Raw genomic sequence first — 13314 nt, forward strand, 5'->3', positions numbered from 1 at the left:
ACCTTTGTAGGAGTGCGATTTATTATGTAATTTGCACAGTTAATTGCTTCTGCCCAAAAATTAAGATTAAGTCCTTTAGATTGAAGCATACAATTAGCCATTTCCTTTAAGGTGCGATTCTTCCTTTCAGCTACACCATTTTGTTGTGGAGTATATGGAACAATTTGTTGCATTTGAATTCCATTCTCAGTGCAAAAGTTGATGAATTTGTTGTTAACATATTCTCTGCCATTATCATATCTTAGCTTAAGAATTTGATGTCCAGATTGTTTTTCAACAAAGGCCTTAAAGGCCAAGAACATGTTAAATACTCCACTCTTGAGTTTTAAGAAGTATACCCAAGTGCATCTGGAGAAATCATCAATGAAAGTTAAGAAATACTTGTAGCCAGAGAATGAAACAACTGGAAGTGGACCACATAAATCACTATGCACAAGCTGTAAAGGGGCTGAGGTGTGCCAAGAGGCACGTTTTTCAAAACTATCCCGATGATGTTTTCCGAGTACACATCTGGAACAAACACCATCTCTGCAAGATACCATTGGAAGACCTGTCACCATGTTTTCTTTACATAGATTCTGAAGGGAGCGATAGTTTAAGTAACCAAATCGCTCATGGCAAAGTTTTCTCACTTCATCATTATGAGCAACAAATACCGAGGGAAGATTTGATGACCCAAAGTTGTTAAACTTATACAACCTTGTAGAATCATCAGCAATGCCAGTGGCTAAAATCTGTCTAGGATCTCTTAGGTCCTTAATTACAACATCATGAGGTGAAAATTCAACGATTTTACTTCACCTGAATGAGTTATCTGGTATATAGATAGAAGGTTGCAGGATAAGGTTGGAACACATAATATCATTAAATTGACCATTGTCTATATGAACAGTTCCAATCCCTACAACACTAAGAGATCTATCATCACCAACATATATATTTTTGGTGTTACAATCATTTAAAGAAGAAAACATGGCTTTGTTTTTGGCCATGTGATAAGAAGCTCCAGAATCAATGAGCCACTCATGAGAATTAGAAGAAGAAGATACATTTAGTGCATATCCAGACCGAGATGTTTGACAACCACATGTCGGAAGTGCTATTCCTGAAGATGAAGTTGAAGTTGAAGAGTGCTCCAAATGGATGTTATGTTTCTTCATTGCTGCTTCCAAGGCTTCCATCTTCTTAAAGCATTTGGATTCTAAGTGGCCATCTCGATTACAAAAGTGGCAATGTCTATCAGTTTTCTTCCCTTTGTTTTTATTTGTCTTATCATTTTGTTGAAATGATTTTTCATTTTGAGGCTGAAATTGCTTAGGACCCTTGTTTGGTTTAGGACCATTCTTTTTAGGATACGACTTCTTAGGATTCTTTGAATTTGGTTGCTGCTGGGCAGCTAAGGCTTTCTTAGAAGAGTTTCCAAGATTAAGAAGACCAAGGTGTAAGAGTTTTTCTTGTTCTCTTATTAAAGAATCACAAAAGGAATCAAAGGAAGGGGACTTGTAGTCTTGTCCTTGAGAAATGAAGGCTTCTCTTGTAGAATGGAAGGTGGAAACAAACACAGAGTAGGCTGGTCCCAACATAGTAAGAATGGAATAGATAAGGTTACCATCTTCTTTCTTACGTTAACACTTTCCAAGAGAAGTCTAAGGGTCTTGAACTTGGACAGAAAATCTTCATTGGAAGAATAATTATTGGGGTCCAATGTAAGCAACTCATTTTCGAGTTGATGGGCTCTAAGTTCATTTTTAATTCCAAAAACTTTAGTGATCTGTTTCATTGCTTCATTAGGAGTATCAAGTTCTGCGATATGGAATCTAAGGTCTGGAGAAATAGACATCCCTATCAACCCACGTGCTTGATCTTGCCTATTTTCTCATTTGGCTGCCTTATTTTCATCTTTCGGTTTGGTTTCTTGGCCTGAGGCTATTCTGTAAAGACCTTTACTTCTAAGTAAATCCACAATGTAGGATCACCATTGGAAGTAGTTGGTGCTGTCAAGAATAACTTGGCATGGACTTTCCATTTTAATAGAAACTGAAGTTATAGATGCTGAAACTAAGTGTTCCAATGGAAAGATCTTGAAAAATTAGGTTGATAAAAAAAACGGCTCTAAAAACGGCTTTCGAATGAAGTTATGGCTTTTTGAAGAAAAGTTATTGAAGATGCCGACGAAGTGCGGGAATGTGCGGAAATGAATGATAATGTTATATTTGTTAGCTCTGCTATACAACGAGGATTTTCTATGGTCAGAGACAGGCCTGGTCTGCTTGGTTGTGCTCAAATAGGATGCTAGTGTTAGCCTTGTGGGAAAATGGCCCAAAAAATGGATTCAAAACACTCTTGAACTCTTCAAGAGTTGATTAAGATCTTCCCAAGGTTGAAACAATCATATGCCAAAAGCCCTCAGGAGAGCGGAAATACACTATCGGGAGGGAAAAACACTCCAAAACCATGAAAAAAGACCAAAATCGCAGGCTTAAACAATGGTTGCACAACAGCCGTTCGATCTGGCCGATCAATGGTCCAGATCTAATCGGCAGAGGCGAATCGACGGTATCGGCACGGACAGAAGGGGCATTGTGATTGCGATCAACGATGCAATGTGGACCGTCGATTGCGCGCGCGGATCGACGGCCCACATCGCATCGCTATATCGCTGTCAGCAAAAACCAAAGGAGGACTTACGAAGGGGCACAGGACACTGCCGATCAGCGATCGCCGATGATCGGATCGGCGGGTCGCATCAGCGGAGGCTATCGGTGCAAACAAAATACAAAGGAACCTTGGGGCAGTGCGATAGCGATGAAACCCGGACCCGATGGGTTTCCGGAATGAAATTGTTTAAATATTTGAAGTCTGGAGGGAGGCCTTTCTTATGTATTTCCCGTGTTTTTCAAGTATTTCAAGGAACAAAGGGAACAAAGGGACCAGGCCGAGTGCGACATGCGACAGCGACCCAAGGGTGGACCCAATAGATAGTTAAACCATACTTGAGGACTTTTGAAGTTCGAAAGACGCAGAATGGGCAAGATTTCTCAGTATTACAACGTTTTCTGTATACAATAGAAAACAATCATTATTAATCATTTTTCAAGAGGTCACATCACCTAAAAAACGCCGAGAGACAGAGACAGAAGGTTGGAAGTGGAAAGGCGACAACACAACACGATGCAGCCCGCAACAGAAGTGATCAAGGAGCATAGACAACGCAACATAGCCATTTCATATTCTCGAAAGGACGAAGGTGGCTAGTGTTCACCACTCCGCGCAGTTACTCTTCAACCACCGCATTCAACAAACAGGATGGCCGAGAAGGGAAAGGACAAGACTCGGGCAGATCAACACATCCAACAGTTAAGGGATTTCATCCTTTACGACACTCCACCTGCTCGAGGAGTACAACAGAGCACCAGAGAATGTCAAATTAATTCATTGAAGCAAGCAGATTGCAGCAGAGACGCCATCAGATAGTTAAGGTGGTTGGTGGTCAATTATGACCCCTCCACGCATAGAATAGCAGAACATTTTGTAATGAAACTCTATATATACCCAGAACACAGATGTAATCAGGGTTGATGGTTGTTGTTTTGATGTAAGGTTCAACTTCTGGAGACTGTAACTACTTTGATACTTGCAGCGTCTGGTCTTCATTTTCAGCTAATACAAGCTTCTTTTGCTGTTAATTGCTCACTTTCCATTTCTACTCTGTTCTAGGCTGTGCCTGTTATGCATTTGTTCATGTGTTCTTGATATTTAGCATTAGAGGGGCTGTCATCCCACCTCTGTGTTGAAGTCTAGTATGTATCATTGAATGTGTTATGTAAGTTTCTGTTTACTTAGTGCCAGAGAGTTGTCATCCTGTTTGTGCATTAGGAAATAGATTTGTAGACCTCTTTACTGGTTGCAGCCGGCCATCACATGGTCTTGTGCATTTGCTGGTGTGGTCAGTATTCTCCATGTTCACCTAATCCTCAAACTGTGAGTAATTGGTGGTCTAAAGCCTTGTAGTCTGGGGGTGTTCACCCATGTTTAGAGTTAAGCATAGTAGAAGTGGTTATCTGGCTTGAATATGCATCATTCTTTCCATTCATCCATTTCAAACATTTTTGTTGAGTTTGTAATGTTCCTGAGCATCTCCGAGATACAACTTAGGAGAGTTTCTTGGGGTGATAACAATATTTAAAAAAAAATTCGCCCCCTTTCCAAAGTTAATCTAATTAGCTCAACAAAGAGAAAGATTGGAACTCAAGATCTCTATTCTCATAATGTAACTTTGGACCAAGTGAGCTAGTTTAAAAGGTTAGTAATTTTTGGAAAAGAGGAAAATGGAGGTTTTTTTTTTTGTTAGTTACCGAAGCTTTGGGGTGCGTGCTTACTCGAGAAAGCTCTTTTTTGCTTGCAAAACAAAAACCACAAAACCCAAAATGAACATACAAAAAAAAACAAACCTTATGGTTTGAAGTTAGCTTTACCCGGAAATTAACAATTTTCCTCAATGTTTCTGATTTTCCGAGATCACATTAAGGCGCGACGAAAAAGAGCATACGCATGAGAAAAAAACTTCTTTCGGTTTTTTATTTGCCCAGATCGCACAGAGTCGCGGGGCAAAGAGCATACACAAAAATGAAAAGTGTAGATCCGGTAATAAAAAACAAAGAGATAAATAAACTGAAATAAACAGAGAGAAAAAAAACTAGAAACTGCAAATAAACACTGTATACCTCAAGATCTTAAAAATGACGTAGCTAGGGCTACCAGAAACCTTTTTGCGTGAAACCAAAGGGGTTCCTCACTGGAATAGATGCTCCTAACACAATAGAGCAGTCCTCTCGGCTCGAAAACAGTGGATCTAGGAAACGACAGTCAGATGCAGTTGTACCGGCTTCAGATTTGGATCACCAACGGATGTGGCCCTCAAATAGCTCTGATACCATGTAGGAATTTACAGGGTAAGTTCTTCAGACAGAACACCAAAGGACACCGCTCACAAACAGATCACAGATCAATACACTAGTATTGTTGACGTGGTTAAAACCCTCAAAGAGGGAAACAGTCCACGGCCTGAGCCAACGCGGCCACTTCAAGCAATTTATTAATAAAAGAATGAAAATTTACATAAGCTTCTCTCATGAAGGGTTACCCTACAAATGACCTTCCATGCTCTTTAAATAAAGATCATGGACCAATCGAGTATTAAGCCACGGATCAAGTGTTGGTAATACCGAGGAGAGAATGAACCGTCGGATCACTACATATCGTGACCGTCGGATTGTAAGTTACAAAAGTACATAGTAAAGAAACACACTTTACTTAACTCTACACTAGACCAAGTTATACTTAACTATTTCCTATGTGTCGGAATATCCTAACATTGAGCACCAGAGTTTCCCAAGGAGGAAACTCACCCTTCTCTTCGATGGACTATGAGTGCCACCCTAGGAAGGTTTCACCATTGTCTTGTGGAGGTAGGGAGAGGCATAGCATAGGTGCCACGAATTTTCTGAGCTAAATTGGGATGCAGAATCAGAGCTACGCTATCCTTTGGGGAGTTGGTGCCGGGAATTAGAAGCCACACCATTTGTTGGACACTACTTGCAGAATTTGTTGGAGGAGAGGAGAGAATTGCAGAGCAGAAGTGAGCCCTTCTCACCAGTACAAATTTCTCTTGCTGAGCCTACGCAGTTACTACCCAGGCCTGCACAGTAATTGAGAGGGAGTTGTTGTGGGTGGTCTTGGTCAGAGGTATTTGGAGCTGGGTTGTTGTGTGGGAGTTAGAAGGGAGCCAAGGGGAGATTTTCCACTATTTTGGAGGGCTGTAAAGACAGAAATCCCTGCAGACCGAAATTCACTAGTAGTGGAGAAGTGCTGGGAATTTGGGGTCAATTTTGGAGCGTCAAAACTAGAGAAAACCCTTTCTGGGTTTTTGACAAGGATCTCATATCTAAATTTGCAGAATTTTCTGGGCAGATTTGAGGGGTCAAATCAGGGTTTCAACACAGCCAATAGTGCAAAATTACTAGGGCCAATGCATATTTTTGGAAGATAAACTCCTGCAGCAATTGGACATTGATATATCGACCACCTGAGGCTTGTAGCTTGCCTTGTGCAAGCCCAGGTGCACTCATTCTATTTCACATTGTACTCCAGCAATTATATATAATAAAATTGCCAATTTTGGCGTGTTTGGGAGCATTTCTCGTTTATTGGTGTTTACTGAATTTTTTTTATGCTGGATTGTCTTTCACGTTTTTGTTATCACTGTAAATTTTCCCATTAGAAATATTACACAATTTCAAAGATTTTAGAGAACAATACACAAAATTAGCTTAAAAAAAAAACAACGAAACCTATTTGAGCCAACATGGTCTTCAAGAGGGTGGTTTTGAGGGAGTTATCCATAAAAAGAAAAATAGCATTAAGAGTATTCTCAGAAAATAGGGATGGTTCAATAGCTTAAAAATTTTATTATTTTTCAGGGACCATTAGATGTGAACTTTTAGCGTAAAGCATTCTCCAGGGTAGCCAGGGATATTTCTTATTAAAACAAAAACCAAAAATTACCGTTATTTGTATTTATGGGTTGGTTTTTGTCAGGTTCATATTTCAATTCAAACTTGTGAAGTAGATGAAAGCACCTTGACTCTGTAGTTGATTGAAAACTTTCGCTCGTTCGCAGTGACTGGAATTTCAATCGCTTGTGTTGACAGTATAATGTAAACCTCATGAATTTTAAGCAACTCCTCTGTATTCTTGCCCAGTTCACCCTTCATAAGGATATCTTGATGCCAAACCTTAACCAGCCTCCGGTATGCATCCTTTATATGTTTCTGAAGTGGCGTCCAGTGGAAGCCCTAAAAAGTCATACAGTATGCAATTCTGCAATCTGCCTTTGGTCACAAAACGTTGTCCTCGGCCTATGCCATGCAACTGCCAGGGTCGGAATAACCTTCATTAATCTGGGAATTATAATATTAAACATAAAATGTAGAGCCGTCTACGGCTTAAATAGTTTCTAGCGCAGACCCTAAATTAGGGTTCCAATGTCAATTACTACACAATTTATTTCCGAACCAGGGGGAAAATTTTATGCACGAGGTTTCGCGCTCATACCCCATTACCAGAGTCCAAGACGGCTATGTCATTGCTGTCTCATTTTTTCATGAAATCCTCAAGCTGGTCTCGGCTTTGATTCTAGTGAAAATATAAGTCAATTTTTCCTGTCTTGATACAAGTCTAGATTAGGACAGCAAAAACACAAGCGCATGTTCGGTAGGCAGTTCAGAAATTTTGGGTTCCTTCGAGAGGTCAGTTTGGAGTTGTGACTGTGTGTAAGTTTAGGTTGTGATGGCAGGAAGTTTGAATTTCTTTTATTTATTTATTTTTCTTCTTCTTCTTTTGTTCAGTCCAAAATAATTGAAGTTTGCATAGATTAAAATTTTTATTCGTAACTGGAGGTGTGTAAACGTGGGATAGAATTTAGAATCTCCAATCCTCCAAACAATTTGAGTGCAACTGGCAGTGTAAAAAAAACTCAGTCAAAAAAAATATGACATTTTATTTTAAAATCTTTTTAGATAACTCTCAGTCAAAAAAATATGACAAAAAAACAGTTTAATGTTAAAATTGTCGAATCCTCTCCGGAAAAGCAACCATGTCATTATGAACACGCGCAGATTAGTGGAAAACACAATTTTGGATACCAATATTTGTGTCACCATTTATTATTACAGAAATTTCATATGGTATATTGGTAATATGCCTTATATGGGTAGGTAGTAATTTAGTTACTTAAGTAAATCCTGGAAAAGGTTGTAGTTATTTAAAGTTCAGTAAGTAGGTACGATTTAGATGTATATTATGTATTTTATTTTACTATTATAGAATTATATATTTTTATTTAATATTATGTTAAATATTTTTAATAAAATTAAAATATCAAGTAAATTTTTATAGAAGGCATGTTAATAAAAAATTAATATTCATAAAAAAAATAGATATAAATATTGTTGTTATTAATACTTGTTACCTTTTAGTATTATTAATAATTAAAAAAATAAAAAAAAAGAAAAAGAAGAAAAATAATAATTAAAAAAGATGTTTTTGATAACTAGAGATTGCAATACGTTTTAATGGAGACATCCACGTTTCTTTTTCAAACAGTTTGTCATTTTTTTTGAAGTATCCTATGGTTGTCCCTTTCTTTTTTGATTTTAGTAGAATGTATTTTATTTATTTTATATACTTTAGTTAAAAAGTAATAAGATGAAGTTGGATCGATAAACTCATTACAAAATATTTTATTATTACCCTAACGGTGTAAGTAAAGCACCGATAGGATAGGTTTATGATTAATGTTTAAGAAAAGGGTTGGAAGTCATATAAATGTTTATGAAACTAAGAGATAATCTAATGATAATATTTTTTTTTGTAAGTCAAATTTCTATTCATAGTTTCAAAATGAAATACATTAGAGGAAAAATGCAGGGAGTTTCACCCCAACCAGGTTTGTTGACTACTGCCGAAAGTATATGGCAATGAAACAAAAGACCAAAGAGTGACACAATACGCAATTTTGAAGGCCATAGGCCGTAGTAAACAAACATAACATATAAAACACCTGTATCCATGCTAGTCGTCAGAGGTGATGGAGGCTGGGTTGTTCGGAGTTGTACCAGGAGGTGGCAGAGGATGAAAGGAGCATTGGACATGCTCCTCGAAATGGGCCATCCAGGCCTCTAGTTTCTCGACCTTCTCTGATAGCAAATTCTGGCCGTGCTAGACCACCACAACACGCTCCTAGGTATGACATTGAAAATAATGCATTTTGTTCAGAGTTGCTATCAATTTGGTGTGCTCCTCCTGTCTAACCCGCTCTGAATTCTCCAGACGATCCAGAATTGACTGAACCACATCTCGACAGTGCTCCACGTAGTAGCCTTGTCCCTGACCGTGACCACCCTAACGCACTAGCACATGATGCCCAAAACCACCACGACGAACCGAACCCCTTTGTTGCAGAACGGGAAGAGCGAGGAGGCTTGACTCCCTGTTGAGCCCCCGGATCTACCACCTCGAGCTGCTGACCTCACGCGTCCAGAACGTCTCGACTGACCACCACCTCTGCCTCCTGAAGCCTCGCGACTCCAACCCTTTGCACTTAGACCTTCCGGACTCCCTCCACCACTGCCAGACACTAGCTCTAGCCGAGGCCGAGACTTAACCATGTCTAGCTTGCCCGAATTAGGCGGCACCTGGACTAAGGACCGCCTTGAGCAAGGAACTGACCGCATGCTTGAAACCTCGACACCACCTAAGCGAGATGAAGACCACCATTCCAATAGCTCCCAAACAATCCACACAGGGGTCAAGACCTACAGCTCTGGTTGAACCTCCTCTCCCTCCGGTGCCAAGCACCCACAACTTACAAAGCTATTTCCCACGTCGAACTAGCAGCATACACCCCCACTGAAGCGACCCCTCACAATTCCAGCAAATCAAAACCCACGACAGGCTCGCCAATGGCACCACCCTGCAGCCCAAGACCCTGTGAATTGGCTAGGGAGGCACACTTCAATAATCTCGCTCCACTAAAGGCAAATTCGCAACCAGTCCGGACTGAAACCGCACCAAACAAACCAAAAGCCACAACAAACCACCCCCGTTAGACGCACATACACCACGTTCCTTGCAGACTTGCTCTTTCCAAGCCTAATTTGGCAATTGACAACTACCCACACCCACCAGCAAGGGCGGAACATTCTACGACAATGCTGACCCTTCGGTTGCCTCGGAGCACCTTTGCAACACCCTCCTCTTCTCCCAACACTCCACACACAGGCTCCAAAACTCTCTCCGCTGCAGAATGACCATCAAACACCCCCGCCACCCTCCATAACATTAATGCACTCACCACCCTCTGCAAGACCCAATGTGACTTGAGGTTTCCCACGCCAGTATTTACTGTCTCTCGTACTCAAGGTAATATGGGAGGGCCGTGAGGCCAACCTGCCATCCTGTAGCCACGTGCTTACCATAGGCACCCATGCATTCCCTCGGGAACATCTGCCTCTCCGTTCCTCACCCCCATCGGGGATAATCCAATGATAATATTGAAATAGCAATGGAGTAGGTTTTTTTATATTGATATGGTGAAACTTGCAATTAAAGAGACTGTATCAGAACTATAGCACACTGATAGTGTGGTTATGCCTATCCGATAAATTTTGAACTTTCTTATAATGAAGAGGAAATGATTATTGAAAGCAATCAACATCTTGTTTAGAACACAACACTAATAATGTTGATGAGACATACTAGATCCTAGATGGATGTTGAATAATCTAAGTTCATTGTTGGTGTTCAATGTTTATACAAGCAAATGAAGTTGTTTTTTCTAATGAATCATGGTAAGCATGCTTATTGTTGAAGTTTCTATGTCTAACAGTTAGAAACCCTCCATGCACTTTATTGATTTATTCCTACCTACTTGTTCTGTTAATTAACAAGTTATTTACCATGTAAATACTGAAAATAAATACAAGTGCATGCTCAACACATTACAGATAATCAACTGAAGGAAACAAAATCAAGCACACAAATGACACCATTATTTTTGGACTAATGTCCCCGGAAAAGCCCAATGCGGGAAAATCGGTGCAACTATCTGAGGGTTTTATTATTAAGCAACTCTTTTTTGAGTACACTGGGTGCCAAATTGGCTAACCCGACAAAGATAAAAAATCTGGCAGCAATACCTCTCTTCGGAAACAGGTATTCGAAAAGCCTGCTCCACGAAATCCCTCTCCAGCACAATCTAAAGCTCATCGTCAGCCTTGCTGGCCTCTGCTTCATCTTGAAACCCTTTGAGTCAGCTTATTGAGGCTTTGCGCCAGCCTACCGAGGTTCTGGACAACCTCTTTGGCTCTCTGTGTCACTCCTACAGCCTCTGCGTGGATGACGCAGGCCCTTTTGGCTCTGCGCAGTCTCTGCTGCCTCTGCATGGCTCCCTCTAGCTCTGTGTCTGCCTCTCTCTGCTTCTGCGCTGGTCTCTCGGCACTGTCCCTGCCTCTCTGCCTCGTACTCACTGCCCCTCGTTGCAACTGATCACTGATTCTATCTCTCTTAGCAAACCCTGCTCTAGAGAATAGAATGACTGATCACTCTGGTGTGTTTTCCAAGTGACCCTCGAGCCTCCTCTTATACTTTTCTTGTTGACATATCAACGATCGAGATTAAGTCCCTAATCTACGGCTAAGATTAGATCTGGCTTGATCCATGTCTTTTGGACCATTCTAACACAGTTTTATATTAATTCACATTAATATTTTAATTTCCCTAAGTTTAGACTTAGGGACTCCATTAAAAATATTAATTATTTTAATATCTCCCAAATTGTTTAAAATTTGCCCAAACCCTTTCTGGGTATTGGAGATCTCATGTGCCTTAGCCTCCCCACCAATTTTCGTGGCCAGAGCACATCTGATGCTACCCCAAATCAACACTCTCTCTTAGCGAGGACTGTGCTCTAGCAATACTCCTCACTGAGTATTACCCTTATCATCCAGCATCGGTCCTTGTGCTGATGCTAGGCCTGCTGCCCAACATCCTCTGCGCTGTTGCATCCTGTACTGCTGCCCATAGCTCTGCCACTGCCATTGCTGCATCTCTACGACAACCCCCTCTGCATCCGTGCTGTTGCCCATGGCCCTACCATTGCCATTGCTGCGTCTGCACTGCATCTCCTCTCATCATGCTGCCCATAGCACTACCACTGCTAACTGCTGCACTGCAACTCAGTTACTGAGAAGTAAGTAATTGATCTCCCAACTCTGACCTCTCTGTCAGGCTAGAGTACTCCTGACGCTAAAGCTTCCTTTGCCGCTGACAAGTGCTCCCTCTCTGACCTCTGCGCTGTTGCAACAACTCCTTGCATCTCGCATCGTTGCACACCTCTCTGTGCCATCTTGCACTGGTGCAACAATCCCGTGCCTCTCGCACTGCTGCAACCTCTTAGCCTCGCGCTGTCCTGGGAATTATGCACTGTAGCTCTCTCTGCCGCTTCATCCGCATCCGTCTCTACCCACATCCGCCAGTCCTGCTACTCCTCTTCGGGGCGCCCGTAGCAAGGTATAATCCAAGAGGCTGGGTACCTCGAGGATCCTGCTCCTCATTGCCTGTAGTCCATCTGACTACAACTCAATGTCTCCCCACTTCCTCTCAAGTGGCGTGTGTGCACTCATGGCACAGTCATCGTCTATCTCCACTTCCTTCTCTGCGCTTGTTGGCGTTGCCTTGGTCTCGGAGGCCTCTCCCTTACTCTTCTTCCTTGGACACTGGGTCGCATAATGACCCAGCGCCCCACAGTGGAAGCATTTGATCTTGGAGAGGTCCTTCTTCCGTTTCTCTTGCTTTCCCTCAGATGCTAGGGCAACATCCTCCTCCTCCTGCTTGACTCTGATCCCCTTGCTGCTGCTTCTTGTCTCGCTTAGCCTTCTGATCTCTTCTTGGCGAAGAGCCGCCCACATTTCCTCCAACTGTGGAAGGGTTGCTTTGCCCAGTATAATCTAGACGAATACCTCCCAGTCTTCTGAGACTGTGTTCAGGGCTGTTCTCACCATCAATACCTGATCCGGTGTAGCCCCTATGGAAGTCAGCCGATCCCGGATCTCATTCAATCGACCAAGGAAGGTGTTGATCGGTTCTCCCTTCTTCATCTAGTATGACCGCAACTTATTTTCTAGTAACATCCTTCTCTGCACAAAAGTATGCTAGTACAATTTCTTTAGGGCTTCCCACATCTCATTTGCCGTTTCCTTCTCGGCAATGTGTGGTACTACATGGTCCTTGACCCCGTCAAGGATGATGCTCTTGGCCCTCGCCATTGCCTCCTCGTACTTGTCGTTATCAGTTGGGTCAACTGGGATCGCTATTGTCCTCAAGGCGAAGTGCTTGACACGATTTCTGTTAAGTACAGATAAGATTCTGGCCTTCCAGACTACGAAGTTTGAGGCTCTGTCCAGTCTGTCCTGGTCTCTTACTCCGTGTAGTGCCATATTGCTCTTCTACTTCCCTTCTGGAAGTTCTCGATGTGACTCCCTTTGATCCTTGATTTCCCTCCTGGAAACCCTTTTGTCGATGTCGAGATGCACCCCTACTTTGATCGTCTGTGCAATTGCACCACTGATCCAGATTTCTCGGTTAGAAACCCTTGGTAGTAACTCCCTCCTCCTTGGCCTTGCCCTGTTAGGTACTGTTCTGACTACAGTACCCCACCAGCTCCACTCTGCAACTTACCCACAACCTGAAGGTGAG

General features: G+C 41.9%; 1 protein-coding gene across 1 annotated transcript in view; it reads left to right on the top strand.

The window, feature by feature from the left end:
* Positions 1 to 13314, top strand: part of LOC149146230 (ACT domain-containing protein ACR11-like) — a 90474-nt gene that overhangs the window by 69304 nt on the left and 7856 nt on the right. The window lies entirely within an intron of this gene.

Source organism: Pinus tabuliformis, chromosome X, assembly GCF_031772625.1.
Source record: "Pinus tabuliformis cultivar Carrire ecotype Pingquan chromosome X, CPIR1, whole genome shotgun sequence".
Lineage (NCBI taxonomy): Eukaryota > Viridiplantae > Streptophyta > Pinopsida > Pinales > Pinaceae > Pinus > Pinus tabuliformis.